The sequence below is a fragment of the Varroa jacobsoni genome, unplaced genomic scaffold (assembly GCF_002532875.2).
Source record: "Varroa jacobsoni isolate VJ856 unplaced genomic scaffold, vjacob_1.0 contig00107, whole genome shotgun sequence".
In the NCBI taxonomy this organism is placed as follows: Eukaryota; Metazoa; Arthropoda; class Arachnida; order Mesostigmata; family Varroidae; genus Varroa; species Varroa jacobsoni.
This window is the reverse complement of record NW_019214409.1, coordinates 15,611-32,350: the sequence shown is the minus strand read 5'-3', so window position 1 is coordinate 32,350 and position 16,740 is coordinate 15,611. Positions and strand designations below refer to the sequence as shown.

The 16,740-nt window shown below is 41.9% G+C and overlaps 1 long non-coding RNA gene across 3 annotated transcripts; it reads left to right on the top strand.

Annotated features, from left to right (window-relative positions):
• Positions 1-288: 288 nt before the first annotated feature.
• Positions 289-16,272, top strand: LOC111270757 (uncharacterized). 3 transcript variants are annotated; one of them, XR_002686459.2, is made up of 4 exons: positions 289-2,301; positions 6,804-6,936; positions 11,195-11,514; positions 15,322-16,272. It is a non-coding gene; the product is annotated as an uncharacterized LOC111270757 (long non-coding RNA). The 3 variants fall into 3 exon arrangements; XR_002686458.2 differs by having other exon boundaries at positions 6,749-6,936; XR_002686457.2 differs by lacking the exons at positions 289-2,301; positions 6,804-6,936 and adding an exon at positions 6,953-10,358 and having other exon boundaries at positions 15,322-16,269.
• Positions 16,273-16,740: the final 468 nt, after the last annotated feature.

Below are 16,740 nucleotides of genomic sequence, written 5' to 3'. Positions count from 1 at the left end.
ATGTTAGCTATGTACTATATGTACCGGTATAGTGGAAAGGTATTGTGTGGTGTATCTGTGCTGAGTGCAGGTCCGTATGTTGGTTGCTTTACGTCTAGTCGACGTCGTCCAAAGTCTTCCAATCCATATGCTCAGAAGAAGAAAAAGGAACGAAGCAAGAATTTGTTCAATATAAAAACAGTACGTAGAAGGCGGCGTTAACACTTGAGATCTAGTCGACGTCTGCTTGGAACCCGTAGGAGAGTACCCGCATACACTCGTCTTCAGAGGAGCAATTCATAAAAATTAAAGTTAACTTCGGCTAAACACTTTTCAATCGGCAACCGTTTTGTACAATAGCAACCATGCTTATTAAAAGCTCTTGTGAGTGCAGCAGGAAGACGGGATAGGTACGCGTAAGTGGCCAAAAATAGTGAGCCACCGATGACGTTTCATGATAAATTATTCCTAGATGTTTCCGATTTATTTTAGTACAGCATCATCATCACCAGCATTACGACAACAACAACAGCAGCAGCAGCAACAAGAAACGATGAAGACGCTCATGCCTGTGACAACGAGAACAACAACGACGACAATGGTATATCCATTAGTAGGTGACTGATTGGCTTCACTTTAAGGTCTACTAACAAATCGAACAGGAATTAGATCCTCTGCAACGTTTTAAATGAAACGCTCCAAACTGTATGATTCAAACTTTTGCATGCGTACAATTGTATGCGGTAGGCCTCCGAAACGCCTCGTTCGACAAAGAAAGGATAGTAAAGAAGCACGAAAATTACGGGGTGGGCAATGGGAAACTTAATGAGAAGTTTCCGACAGAAAGCGTAGCGTCTATTTTCGAGACACATACCGGACCCCGTGTCACAGCTCAAGACCGAATAGATGAAGCTTCGAGGAGTGACTGTATAGGGGAGGCTGCAAACCAAGGGGAACGAAACAAGTCTGTCAAACGAAGAGTTGGCTACTAAAACTGCAACTATCACCGCTGCTTCGACAGCACTATCGCTACGTTGAGCCGCTTAAATAAGACGTATGGTACTGCAAGGATATATATATGCACAGGGCTTTTTATTCCACATTCAAGACAATTCCACACAGAAAAATACATACGAGTCTGTTTTGTCATTGCTACGCATAGAGAGAATGGCTGCCTGTTTTGCCAGTGAGAACAGAAATAGGAGCATTAGTGCCGAAGAGACTAGCATGACCGGCAACGGCAGACTAAAACTAAGGAGAGACAATGGAGGCAACGTGAGAAGCAGTAAAAGATAACGCCCACCGAAGTCAGCCGCAGTTTCGTAGAACTCTCCGCGAACATGTCTCTTGCATCGGCCGACCGGCATCGCTTCGCTCGTAGCATCAAGAGCAATGGTAGCAATCACTTTACAGAGAAACCTGCGGTGCTGGGCCGACCATACGGGTCTGTGGCGAAACGGAGGAAGAGAGGACGAATAGGGACAGCGAGCAGTAGCGAGGAATGGGAAACCAAACGTGCTGCCTTGGAAAGCGATTCTCGGGAACTTCGGTCGGTTGCTTGGTTGTCGCTTAGCAGCAGGGGCTCACAGCGAGAGGGGGAATAGCAGCCGAAAATGGCAACCAAAGGTTGGAAACTTATGTGCTCTGCATCATGTGCTCCACTACTTCCAAACGAGAGTGCTTGCTGCCGGACCACGGCTCACTGCCGACCGCTCGTCCCAACAAGCGTTCAGGCGAATGCGACCAAGCGAGACGATGGCCAACGAGGGCGAGGCAGGAAGGGCAGATAGTTTAAAGTCAAAGGAAAAAGATAGAATGAGCGAGGCGGAGAGACCGAAACAGAAAGGGAGGATGCAAAACGGGGGACAGAAATGAGAGTGTGGAATCTGAGAATGAAGCCGTTCACGTTTAGCGCTCCGCTAGCGCAGTGTACAGCGCGTCAGTAATCCTCTTCGCAGGAGTAGCCGTCGCACAAGGAGGTGAAACAAGAGAGCTAATGGTTGCAGCACGTGCTGCCAGAGGCTTTCTTCTCTTTACTACGGTGCTTCCTCCCGCTTCCGGTCGCCCATTGCCTCTTCTGTTTCCAGATAGAAATTGACCAATGCACGAGGGAGCGATAAAAAGACGAAGATGAAAATATAGTTTTTATACTCGATTCTTCAGTGATGACAGTACCGTAATGAAGTCCTTGTAGAGACATTCTGAAGGGAACACTGAAGTGAGATAGTTCACACGGGTACGTCTGCTGTACTAAGTGCGGGTAGCATTTGCTAATTGGACGTTCCAATAATAGCGGATAACACTTCGAGGTGACAACATAATGTAAGTGATTGCTTAGTGGCAGCAGTTACCAAACAAAGAGGCACTGCTTCGTACATGAGTAAACGTAGTTTGTCATTCAACCTTCAAATGAAAAAAATCGCTCTAATCTGGACGGAACTGCGAAAAGATATAGAACAGCCAGAACCGCTACGTAATGTTCAACCATCGATAATTTTCTATATGCCCTTCCATTTCGCAGTTCCGTCTAATTCATTGACGTAATACAATAATATTGGGTGATTGAAAATGTATTGGCGGTTTTTCTGGCCAGACCGTCTCGACCTGAGATATGTGAAGGCACTTGAAAGCTGATATATGGCAGCAGTGAACGTGTAAAAATTCTAGGAGTGCCTTTACTTAGACTTATGTTACAGCGTATTGAAATTTCTGTAAAATCCTGCAATTTTATTACTATCAGAAAACAAAATATGGCTTAAACTCATAAAAAATTGTCTCGTTTACGCTCAGGAAGTGCTTTCAAAAGAGACAGCTTAAAGATACTTTTGTCGTTATAGGTAGTCGCTCAGTTATGGAGAAAGTTCATTAAATAGTCGCGAAATCTAAGCTGGTTATGACTGATACGTGGATAGCCATGATATCATCGTTAATGAAGTATACATCTTTTACCAAACAGGTTTAAACCACTTAAAAACAGCTGGCTATGTTTAGCGCCGTACGAAGTGACGTATTCTGATGCTGCTCGACCCTATTTGCATCTGTAAAATTTTAGATAAAAAAAAAAAGCAATGAAACTAAGCTATTTCTAGAGATCGATTATGGATGATGAAGAGTGGACAACATACGTTAACAATATGCAAATATCACACAATAAAAAAATGCCTTTTATAGTCTGGGATAAAACCCAGACTGACATGAGAGTAATGCTATATCAGAATTATCGATTATGAGTTGCTATCGTATGGCAAAACCGATGATTTGGGCTCCTAACGTCAGCCATGATCAAAATTGGGACGACCCATTAAAGAAGATCGACCAGAATTAGTAAAAGCCAAATGTGTTAGCTTCAGCTATAGTAATACCGGACGACATATGCGTTTAGCTAGCCGGCAAAATGGCGAGAAGTTGGATGGAAAATTACGATGTATCTACCGTATAGCCCGCATCTTGCGTTGTCAGACTTCTATCTATCTCGGCCCCTGCAGAACTCCTCTGAAAGTGTTAATTTAGTTTTAGAAACTACAAATAGCAGGAAGTCATCGAGCAAAACAGCACGTATCGGTTTTATTGTGTATGTATTATTTTAAAATAACTATATAAAAGTGTTTGTTTCAAGTTCGGTTCGAAAGTCATTGACGTCAATACTTTTTGATCACCTGACGTTCTGAGCAGAAGTCTTATATATGCTATCTTTTTGGGTGCAAAAGTCGAGAACTGAGACCCTATAAACCCTAAGCCAACGGGTGTCATATAGATTCCTAAAAGTAAAATCAACAAGTTGGATAAGGAAAAAGCTATTGCCTTTATGAAGACGTACCAAAATACGTTCACTGAAGTCCGATACATTTTATATTTGGATGTTTTTACAGGACTAATCAGTCTAGCGTATACGTTGTCTCTGGTGATATTTATTCTATTATTAACAAATTAATAACGTCTGTTATTAACAGTAGCGATAGAAATCGATTCGCTTTATGCATATCCATTGTAGTCTACCTGTAAACAAACCGCGTGGCAACGTCGTGTTTGAGGAGGACGGCCGATCTTAATACGTTTATATAGAGACGCAACACCGACAGCGTTCGCCAGGTCGACTCATCGAAGAAATATTGGCCAAAAAGCTGAATATATTATATCTAAGCTAATTATATGGCATTTTAATCGATGACCTTTTGCCATCTTTTGATAAAGCTATAACCCTATCACTAGATTTCCGGAGGAAAAACTATGGCAAGTGATTTTTGCCTCCCTCCATTCAAAATCTATGAAAACCGTTAAGGAAGTTTTGCAGAAACGAAAATAGCTGATGGTCTGATAGCGCAAAGACCATTTGCTCTTTTTTCGATTTTAATTTTCTCATACGAATTTTTGGCAGGTATGTGTTCGCTTACTAGTTCTCGTCACTAGGTTCTTTCAAGATCTTGTTAACAGTAGAAGTACGAGTCAATCATTTTGTTGGGCGGCAGGGACTCGTAATGTACGATTCCCTTCAAACCTCGCCATATATTCTTCGACGTTGATCTCAGCTTAGTAACACATTGTGGGTTTTTCATTTACACGGTTACTCGTGATCTGCTATTATATAAATGGTTCGATTTCGGCGCGTTTGTGTAGAACTTCGCTGACGGATCGCGTAGATCTCAGTTACATGAAGTCGTGTGGCACCCATACGTCAAGCTTGTTTCTGTAGCCAACTTTTTTGGTAGCAGACGTACATTTCATACCAAGGCCACTTACGTGTCGATCCTTAGCAATTATTTTATCAACGTTTTCCGTAATTGGTCGATCGCTATCAACAGCATCTTTTACTTAGAAGAAGCTTTCAGAACAAGTGCTACAGAATTATCTTTGAGCCATTTCTTCCGATAGTGCATCTTGTCAGTAACTAGCATTAATTTTTTGTAGACTTAGACAGTATTTGTATCTTTATCACATAACAAATTTTTTCGTCTACCTTCAAATTGCTCCATCTTAAGTCTGAACAAAGGCAATCCAACAATTTTAACATATCTGCTGTCTACTATAGGAGCAAAATTTTAGTTTTCAAGTGCACCAACCGACCTAACGCGCCTCATACTACCTAATATATGCGCCCTTAAAGCCACATAAACTGTGAATTTTTCTTCGACCACCCAATATAAATCAGTATCAACGAAGGCCAAAGCTCCATGTAAACTTCTTCTCGCCACTCGATTAGACAATGAAAATTCAAAGGTATTTCTCAGAAAATGTACGTTGCCTAATGTAAGACTTTCCCATAGACATTTCTCATCGACTTCTAGACTAGTGCTGGGAAAATATAAATTATTGTTACCGCTAGACGGAAAAAACATCGCCAGCGGTAATACGTACTGCAAAGAGATCAGAATAGTTTAATTTTGATTACGCCTACGTCTCTAGTATGGCATAGATCTTGTATACCTAAATTTGGGAATTTGACAAATTGGTTCGAACTTGATAGCGGCTAACGGCTACCTTCCAAAGCCTAATTCAGACAACGAATAAATACGATCTGAACGGAAAGCTCCGTGAATTTGATTGACATCTGAGTACTTCGCTTTTACGTAAGTAAGTCGACTAATTGGATTTTCTGAGATCGTCATCGCGCAACAAGATGAGGTGTTCGCTTGCGTTCCATGTAACAGTTCCAAGTCAAGTAGTTGAAGAGTTTAAGCTGATTTTGGGACTTTGGCGACATGTTACGTACATTTGGATGAAACTCAGGCAAAGACATCCTTGCAAGCTATAGCTGTGCCAGGTAAATTGCTTGTTCCGAGCTGGAATGCATTTAAAATGAGCCTTATAGATGCACTTGGATACAAAAGTGCTAGTGAAATTTCGAGCAGATTTGTCGTTGTAATGGGTCTAAAAGCAACAAATTGAAAAACGATAATAATCGACTGCACCTAAATACAAACAGTGGTTATCGTAATGGACAAGTAGACGAGCAACCGATAGCCTTCGCACGCCCACTTTAGGAAACGCTTATAAATCTTAAAGTTATATCTTTCCACCGGGTATGAATAAATTGCCCCTCATATTTTCCTCCTCTCATTGTCGCAGTGGCGGCAAATACGAAACTAGCCTGAAAAACCGGCTTCCATCGAACCGAAAATGGTTTTACCAGTGCAGTGCATAAGGCCTCATCTAGCAGAAACATGAAATATTTCATTCGCATGTCACTAAACTCACAAAATGCTATTTATACTGGAGGAGACGTTTCGATTAAATATTATGCAACACCTGGTATATGGCTAATGAAACGCATTCAATTTAACTGTAAGAGTACTGCTTAATAGTAAAGCTGAACAACCAAACGTAGGCAAGACAGAGTAAGGAAAATTCCCTGTACTGAAAGATATTAGATATATAGATAGTTTTAGCACTTCTATCCAGGGTATGTAGCTTAAATGATGTATCCTTGGAAGGTCTTAATCGATTTCAAGACATGCTGTTACCACAAACATGACAAAGGTAAAATTTGTTAAACTTAGTCCGAAAGTGCACTTTAGATCTACCTTCGATTCTAGCAAAAAGGCCCTAAGAGCTCTAACTCTATCCAAGATACAGGTCTTTTCTTAGGGGATCTAAAGGAGAACGTGTTTCTATAATCGATGTTCGACAGAATAATGCGAAAAAAATAGTATTTACGGTTGTAGGATGGTATTTATTAGTACGGAAATAACGTAAACATACCCTTTGACCTACCACAGATATATTTAATTGAACGTTTTTTTGACTGATCAGTAAAACGCCGACTCATTTTCAGCTACCTCGTTAGACTCGCACATTGACATGGCTACTAACAGTGATACCATTGACAGATTCCGCAGCTTCTCAGTCGTCTTCAGTCTGCGTCTTCCTGGCTTCCGGAGCAATGGAACACAAAATACTCACCTGTATCACTTATGATTTTGGGTAAATTTGGCCGAAGTCGCCAAAGATGGCCATCTGCGGGTAAATTGCCATATGCTTTATATATACATATATATATATGAAGTGATCTCGGAGTGGTACCTTTAAAGACACTTCATCAGAACACAATTATTTTTTGTTTATCTATAATTAATAAAGAGCATATACAGATATTGAGAGAACAATGAAAAGTGCGAAATAGAAGAAGTTACCTATATTGTTCTAGTTACACAAATTCAATATCTTTAGAGGATATTAAATTTAATATTCTATGAAACGTTTTTATAGAACCAATACTGGTACTATTTAGAATAGTTCTTAGATAGATAGAAATAGAAGGGAAACGTTTGCTTTATTAATAAGATGTTATTATGTTCGAACCCGACCGCCGTTACATTAGTATCAGCGATACTCAATATGTATGTTATGGCTCTTTACCGTAAACATTACGCAATAGTGGATAATTATCAGTGTCTAATTCTCAACAATGGCGCTTAGTTAATTACCTGCACAGAATGTACATGCACAACGCTCGACAATGCGTACATTGTTACCGATGTTTGTGCTCCTTTCACAGGCACTTAGCGAATACTGTCTAACAATCCTATCATTCAAGGCTCCTACAGAATGACTTTGTATACTTTTGATATCTGGTCTTATTTATTATACGTTATTACAGTTATTTATACATGTATAATATGGCAGGCTTAGCTCATTGACCTTTCCTCCTTGTACTCTGTGCACCCTTCCAATTATTATCTTCCTTAATCGTTTTCAAAATTTTTTAATATTGGGTGCTGACAGAAACCGATAGCAAGAGAGCATCCGATATGTAAGCTTTCGAGAACGCGAATTGGCTCCGCGTACGCACAAGACAGAATCGATACTAGTCGTCGTCGTCGCCATCTAAAGTTGAAAGGCGAACCACGAATCGAAAATAAATGACTCCTTTCTGTATCGGAGCTGCAGTAGCCGGCGAGAGGCAGCGGAGTAGCCACCTGAATAAATGGGATGGAAAGATGTCCAAAGGACGGAAAGAAAAGATGGAGCTAGAAACAGAGAAATGGTGGTGCCCCTGTCTGTTCACTTCGTCTTGCACTTTTTCTTTTACTCCTCCTTTTATGTTCGCTACCGTTTCGGAGCAGCTTATAGGAAACCCTAATTCTACGTAGGAATGAAGATCGGTCGGCACATCGGTGCTCCGCCGGCCTAGCAGACGCGTATCTGCCCCGGGGCCCTGCGGTATCTTTAGAAAAACGATGAAGCGTCGGAGTAGTCCGGCGCTGCACCGGCTCTCTAGTCGTGCAGAGAGGGTAAGAGAAGCGTAATATTTTAGCAGCCTGTTGCCTGAGTCCCGTCAAGAAAGAACGAGCTAAAGCAGGGGGCTGCTCGTAAGCTAATACGTCTGGCTTGCAGGTGTCGACCAAATGCGTCGAACAACGCTAGATCGAAGCAGGTTGCGCCAGCTGCAGAAGTAGCGCGAAATTCTAGCGAACGACATCTCAGCGATAGCAAGCCAGAAAGAAAAAGGCAGGCGGTGCTATTTTGCAGGAGGACGATTTCGCCGGAAAAAGGTATGACGAAGAAACGAGTACAAGGAAGGGGAAGGTTATATAGGACGCGTGATCTTGATAAAATTAAGAGCTGCCCACCAAAGCCCGGTTCACCTACAGCATTGCGTAACCAATGACACGGACCCAGATGCTTCAACAAGCCCATTGAGATGGTGTGTTAGAGATGCATGTCGGGTGTGAGACTTTGCATTAAGTCTTGCTGAGTCAATGAGACAGCCACAATCACCACTATGCGGAAGTTTTCGTCCGCTGCGTTTGCCGCAACAATCGTGGTATAACTATGAGTATTGAAAAGTTATAACTTTAAACAGGTAGGTGGCTCCATTGTTATTCGCTCTTGATTGCATCGCGTTTGACGTTTAAAAGGATATCTTCTTGTTCACAGGTTCCTTCATTGAAAATTGTATTACCGTTTAAACTGCCAGTCCAAAAACTATGCGCACGTAACGTAATAGAAGTCAAGCTAACTACATATTGTGCTTGTTGACCGTTTTAACCAGAGCAGTGGTATAATGAACCACATACTCTATCTGATAACGGCCAGCTAGCGAATAACTGTTATAGAAAGCTATACATATATGATACAACTCATATGGGGCCTACAGCCTTCAATTTTAGCGATTATAGTGGACGAACCCGCTTCAGGAAAATCTGCTTTTGAGAAAGGCTTGATTGTAAATTAGTTTTGGAGTAAATAATACACGCGTATACAATTTATATGGCAATATATTTGAGGGCCACGCCGGTGATATAGACATCAATGCTCCGGGTAGGCCACACGTCGACCTAATACCTTATCGGCCAGCAGAGGCTCAATGACAGTTAATGAAATTTTTAATGTTATCATTGATATTATCATACAATGCAGTTGCTTTGATGAACGCTTGAATGTATATATTCTACTCGGTAAGGCTCTTCCTCTAAACAATTGAAATCGCATTTGAATGATAAAAAAAAAAAAAAACTTCTAGTGCATATTTTTAACTTATCAAGGATATTCTCAACGTTCTGTTCGGTTAAACATTATCACCTATACCGTTAATGCAAATGTCACGCACCGCAAGCATCGGTAGTTGACTGTTCATAAAAATGCGATTATTAATGACTGCCTTATCACATATATCGAAAAATGCAGGATGTAGTACATCACATGCATCGGATCGCAGCTTCTACCGATCACAGTTCCTGTCTTATGTCCTGGCTTCGCATTCATTGTCGGTGAACCTCGTCAAGTACTTGCACAACAGGGTCTGAAAAGGGACTTCAACAATTTTCAGGTCGTTCACCAAAGAACGACTCGTACTCTTGACGTCTAGAGATTTTCCTCCACTTTCACTTCCGATCTTTACTTCTCAAATCCCTCGCTCAACAGGTTCAAGCATTTACGAGCCTGGCTTGAGGATAGCGTCGTTGCCGCGCTCAATTCGTTCCACTAGAAGACGGATAGTCTTATTCGTTTGGAACTGTCACTTTGTCAGGCTGCACAGGATCACCTTTTTCACACACACTAAGTTTATGGAATACGGGGCGCTGGCCGCTGCGCGACTCTCGCTAAGTTACTGTCACAACCAACGCTACAAGGACTCTGCTCTACATTATGACTGCTGCTACTAAGTCTGCCTGTTATCTGTGGAACGTGAAGAGAGAAGCCGGTCTGGAACGTCACTGACGGCAGACGTTGCTGCTATATTAGGAGCTGAAACAGCACTTCTGACCAGAAGGCTGGGAGCACCCAATTCGTCGTCGCGCTTTCCATTGGCCATACATCCACCAACGCGTCACATCTCTAGACACAGAAGGTTCGAGGAACAAACAATAAGGCGCTATGCTACTCCATCGAGCAAACGGCTGAAACAGGCAACTGTGTTGTGCGAGCGCTGTAGTGAATAGGTATGGACAAGGTGATGCCACTTTATTCGGGAAACGTTGGGAAGAAAAACAGAAATTGACAGTACACATAGTCAGCACATCTCCAAGTCAATCAAAAAGACAGCACAAGGCTAGCTATTGTGCATAAGGCAGTCATTTTCTCTACTGCCTCTGGAATAAACATGCATTTATCTATAATGAACTATCTTGACGTTGGATTCTGTGCCGATCGAAACAGATCACTCTTAACTGCCGTTCTCTAATATCCACCTCAGTTTGCATACTACGACATTAAAGAAATAATGCCATACCAAACAATATGATTGTCATCTGCTTCAAAAGATAGGTGTGTATTTATAAAGATAGAAGAAATACCTGTTGAGTGTTAGAAAGGGTCAATTAAAAAACTTGCAACGTATCCAACAGCCGCTGCTTGGTCTTAAATCTAATAGGATAAATATTTCTATTATTCGAATAGGATAAAATAGGTATCTATTGGATTATTGTTTTCTGGTCCGAGTCAGATTTTGTGGCTTTGTTCGCTAGATGATTTCCACTTAACCCGGTGAAGAAATATTACCGTGTTTTGATCTTTAGATTATTTCAAAAGCATCTATACCAAAAGACATTTTGAGCCATAATGCCGCCGGTATTGTTCTACAATGGAAACCACACGCAAATGCTTCTTGTGCAGGCCATTTGTGCGTATATATGTCGTACACACATAATTACAGAGTAGTATTCCGCAGACGAGGGAGAGTAGATGGGCGCATTTGTTGCATAGAATTAATTCGTCTTTGCCGGTTCATCCCATATCCTTCGTTATTTTTCTATTTTTGTTTTTGTTATATCGGTAGAAACCAGACGTCTGCGATAGATTGGGGTCGTCGAGACCGGATACGATGCATGCGACAGAGTTAGGCGACAGAAGCAACAACATCCTAGAGGCAAAAAGCATTTCCGTTACATAGAATAGCTGTTTCTATGGCAGCAACGACTGGTACAACTACCGCGGCCAGCATCACTCCAACCAACCCCGCTCGGATTCTGACCCAGAGGCTCTAATGTCCATTTCTCCGCTTGCCCCCGCTATCCTGGCATCTTCGCCCCTGCCGTCGACTATTGGGCCTATCAAGAAGAAGACAGAGACTTCCAGAGAAGACAAGCCAAACACAACGTAAGCTACTGGTGAAGTTTCCTCACACTTACAATGGTTTTATCTTCTACTAGCAGTACTAATGCTAGCAGTTCGCTGCTATGCACCAATGCTACTTGCGACGTAGTCGGCAAGAGCTAAGGCCACGCCATCGCCACATGGTCGACCGCTGCGCTGCTGGAGTGGGAGCATAGCGCTCATATGGAGCCATCGCACATGCGGCTCTGCCTCCAGTTCTCAATGTCTTCTCTTTTTCCATTTCACTCCGTCGGATTCTCCAGGACGATTTTTCACTTCTAGCCGCAGGCAGAATCTGCTACAAGTTCATAACCCGATAACAGCTCGACGTCGGTCGGTAGGCCAGTCGCTCGCTCCCAGCTGGAAACGCTCTTTTCTCGGCAGTGGCAGCGTCCTGTGGAGGCGTGCGGAGGCCCACCTGTCTAGGCTGCCAGGTGCTTCATGTGCCCGCTTCATTATGGTACGGTAAGCTGCGGCCATGTAGACCACCTAAGGTACAAAATACAAAGGAAGAGGAGGTTGATAGAGGTCTCAGTTTCATTTTGCCTAGAGGCGAGCCCCCAACTTGGACTGACTGTCCTTTACGGCTTCGAGAAAGATCGTGTAAAGACTACTTTTATGGGTGGTGTTTGATACCTGACGGTCAGTTAACCGTTTGCAACGCAGCGGACTCCATTGTCGTCACGGCGGCGCCACCTCCTTTCGTCTGCAATAGCTCCGTACCAGCCATACCTTGTGCAGACAATGTAACATGGTTTGCCCTAGTTCAAACTGGTAGTAGGACCCATGTCCTAGCTAATGCTAGCTAGAAAGCCCGCTAGTCGACTCACTTACTTGCGAGCTTCAGGAGTAACTTTGCCCATCGCTTCGGCGGAAGGCTCTTCTTTCCAATCACCTATCTTTCCTCCTGCTCGTCCGTCCTTCTTTTTTATGCTGGAAATTTGCCAGCGCTGCGAGTTAGAAGCCCTAACAGTGAAAATGAGTCAATTTGTCTTCGTTATCTGAGCCGATGATGGTGATGGTTTCTGCACGACCAAATGTTCCAAAGACACGAGTCTGTAGAATTTGACATGATCGAAAAACAACAAGATCTAATGCCACCGATCTGATTGTGGTTGTTTTGCCTACTTTGTCTCGTTAGCTTGTTCGCCATGACTAGTTTTCATAGTTTCAGAATACGCAGAAACGGTATCCGTAGTGGGAACTTCGCCTCGCGCAACATTTTCGCGACTTGGAAGAAGGAAAAATAAGACATCTTAGGGGACCGTTGTGGTACAACTGAAGAAAACGTTGGCTGCAGCGTTTGCCTTCCGATAGTGTCTCGATTTGTTACGTTCAAGAGCAAAAGCTAGAGACTGTTGTTTCAAATTAGGCACTCACCAGATGTTAGCTGAGAGGAAGGAGTGCTATCGCCGCCAACAAAACGTTGTCTGCCATCTGGCCTATGCCGACGTTCTTTTTGCCCTGCAGAGTAGGAGACCTGTTCGTCTTTCTAGCCGTCGGTAACGGTAGATTTCTAACGTCATTTTTCTCTGTCTTCTTTTTATCGCTACTGCGCTTGTTGTGTAAACTTGATCCTACTGTGCGCACCAATTTTACTATATAGTGAAGCAGATATTTAAACAAGTAGGTACTAAACATGCCTTTCCTGCCTGCCAGCTACATAGACTTTTACGGCGGACCAAGAAGCACTAACACGTCATAAACTCAGTCAGTTGGGAGGTCGTGCAGCGGCAGGAAGAAGAAAAAACAAAAAGTGCATAGCTCGAGCAAGTTGTATGGCTCCTGGCGATGTCGTGTATCTGTCAAACGCTGCTGTCTCTGCCAGGAATCAAAACGAGCTTTTTTTTTATTATATACAGGTTCAGCCGAAAGAAAAAAAAAACTACTTTTGGTAACAGATTAAAAAATGCTGAGACATAAAAGCCAACGGTGTTTGCCGAAGCGTAAAAATACCCAATATTGATCTTTTCACAACAACAAAAACAGTTAAGCTACACGATAGTGTTGCGTTAGAAACAGACGAGACTGCTCAGGTTAGAACGGGAAAAGTATCTTTCTAGTTGTAAATTCGTCACGGTAAGCAAAAATCAGGAAGTAGCAATGAGAAGCGGCAAGATGAACTAAGTAAAAAGTTTGCGTACTACATAAGGTGAATACCAATACAAATTCAATAGCAATTACTCTAACACATTATACGATTACTGAGGTCTAAGTTTGTTTTTCAATAGCATTGCATTCACCTGAGCCGATATCTCTAGAATTGATTCGATCTGGCCCTGTTAACTCAACAGGTGGTCAGGGATTATGCTGCTGCATTCTATCTGGTAGCGTCAACCTGAGGGACCGGCTTGTAGAAGAGATCAGCTTGCGCTTTCCGACCAGCTTATGAAATAGTGTCATTGCCATCTTTCGATCATTTACTCTTAAAAAATAAGCAGTAAACCAACTGGTGATTTTTATACAAGACATATTTAAATCACGCAAACTCAAAAAAAAAAAGACGGAACAGCAAGATGGTGTTACCAGTAGAACCAAAAACATCGTTTAGTAACGGTAGGCACTGAAAGGTCTTTTTTAAATAGAATAATCAACTGTACTAAGCAGAATGGCTCATTGTTGGCTTACCAAAGCTTTAGGAAGTTATTCGCAAAATAAAGCCAGCGATCCCTCAAAGTCGGGTCCCGTCTGAAAAAACCGCACGTCTTATAAAGGAATTTAACACAGCCAAGCAGCTATTCTGGGATCTGATTAGTGGCATTCATAGCAAAAACAAGACCAGTTATCTCCGGCGAGGGTTCCCACAAATCTGTGTACGTTGTCTGCTTCAAGGCTGCGCGCACTGATATAAAGCGCCACCTCCAAAGGTTTTCTTCTTTGGGTAATTGTAGCTTTCAATCAGGTAGTGGTTATAGCCATCTGCCACTGTGTTATATATAGGCCAAATGTGATTAATCAATGCAGGCATGTCGTTTAGTAGTAACCAATTTCATTCTGAAAATAGGCTTCAAGGACAAAAGCTCCGCGGGCTTGCTTTTTCTGTTCAGAAAAATACGTTTGAGGTCTTTCACTATAACCAGTGATGGTCAAGAGACTGCAAGATATTCAGTCAGTTTCTCTGAATTTCGTAAGGACTGTCGGGCTAAACTCTTCAGTTGCGATGAATTGCTCCCGTATCCTAATTTGACGGTTATAGATACGGCATCTTTATAACCGGCCTGACTATATATACCTATTGTATACATTTCTGGTATTCAATAAGTAATCTAGTAACATTGTAATGCGATACAACGTTGAAAATCAGGAAACGAGAAGCAGAACAGGTTATTATTGAGTAGGAGATGCGCCCTAGATGAAAACTTGAGTCTGATAGGTTAAGCATCCGGAGGCAACAATTCCTTTAACTTAAAATATAAGGCGTACAACAAAATAACGGGCAGTAGCTAACTCTAGGCAGTGGTGTGTCTCGCAATCTTAACATCTCGTACATTTGAGTCACCGAAGAGAACCGATAGTTTCTTGAATTAGCAACAGCGTGCGGTGAACGAAGTGCATCATTCTCTCCTAGAGCGACATGGCGTGGGCAGAAAAGTGTTGTCTTTCTCGGAATACAGGTTTCCCTTTGCAGTTTTTCACAAGGTGACCATGCCTCCTTTCTGAGTGTATATGAATCTGAGTGTCAATGGGAATCAAGGGAAAGGTCTAGAGTTTGCCCATGGCCCACGTGGTGTGCATCTCTTTCAAACCCACAACGATTTTCTTATAGTCCTTTGTCTACAGGTATAATATCATTGGTCACTCTGTTTTCAGACTGTGCAGAGCGTTGAAGCAGTACGTTGAAGCTGTAACTGTGTCGGTGAAAACACTTCGTTTCATAAGTTAGCCACGCGCCGGTCAACTCGAGAGTCGAATATTCTATAATAATATATATATATACATATATATAATATACTAATAATAATAATAAGCACAGCAACAGAAATGTACATGTTTTAACCAATAATGTATTTTTTTCGAAACAGGCTTGACAATGGTATGATAAATATGTATGTACCGCTTAAATATAAACGTATTTTCCTTTTTCTAAAAATATATATATAGCAGCATATGCAGTAAGGGAGACATCGAAATTAACAGTTGGAAGTTCTTTGGATTACATAATCTCCTCGCCACGGGTTTGATAAGTGACCAGAAAGTGATGATGACAGCTCTGGAAGCGTCCGAGAACAAACTTGTTCCTCAGATATTCCCTGAAGTTGTTCCTGTTTCTATTTTTATTCCTGATGTCTGGCGAAACGAACAGTCTCTTCTCCGATAAGTTACAGCCAGGGCAAGTTAGAGAGGAGGCGCGAATCGAAAGAAGTAGAGGCCGAAGCGGACACGTCTGGCAAATGACTATTGTACTACATTACGAGTTACTCTGTTATTATTTGAGCTTTAGGGCGAAACCATTGTGCCATTTTCGATAGTGTGGGAGGCTCCAGCTTGCGTAGATGTCAGCTATTTTTTCTACGAAACGTAAACGATATTGCTTACATTCTTGTATGGAGCCTCTGTGTTGTCGAAATGCTAATCAGCCAAAGCAAGATGCTATTCGTTGGTACAAGGTACATTGTCGAATAGTTGTTTCACCTTACGGCATTTGATAATGGTGCGGAAAATAGAAGGGGGCATTTTGTTGTAGTGTTGCAAACATTTAATTAAATTGTTCAAATGATAATAGTGTGGATTTTATGGATTCGGCTTTACTTAATAGTAAACGAGCCGGCAAACTAGAGACTATAAATGTTATGTATAGTAATGTTGTGATAATAGGACGAGACTGCGTATTGTTTTTTTGTAATAAAGTAGATACACTCAGTTTATTGAAACGTTATTGGTCTGCGAAAAACAAGTTTCTTAGAGATATTCCGGCATCTAGACAGTTGACTTACTCCTGGAAGTTTGGTAGAATTGTCCTGTAAGAATAACAGTCTTCCTACCGTTTTTCCGTTTACGATGATACACACGCTGATAACGTTATCAGTTTTCGTTGGCCGCTTATGTTACCATCGGTTATTGCTACGTTTCTACGTTTCCCTTAATACGTCTAACCATCAAATGCAAAACATTTCGATTTCATTTACCGATAGCAACTAAACATTAGTGTGTGTATATACAGAGTTCGAGATCGCTGATCTAACATCAGAAAAGGCCAGGGCACGATCCGTGCCTGCACTTCGTCTTTCA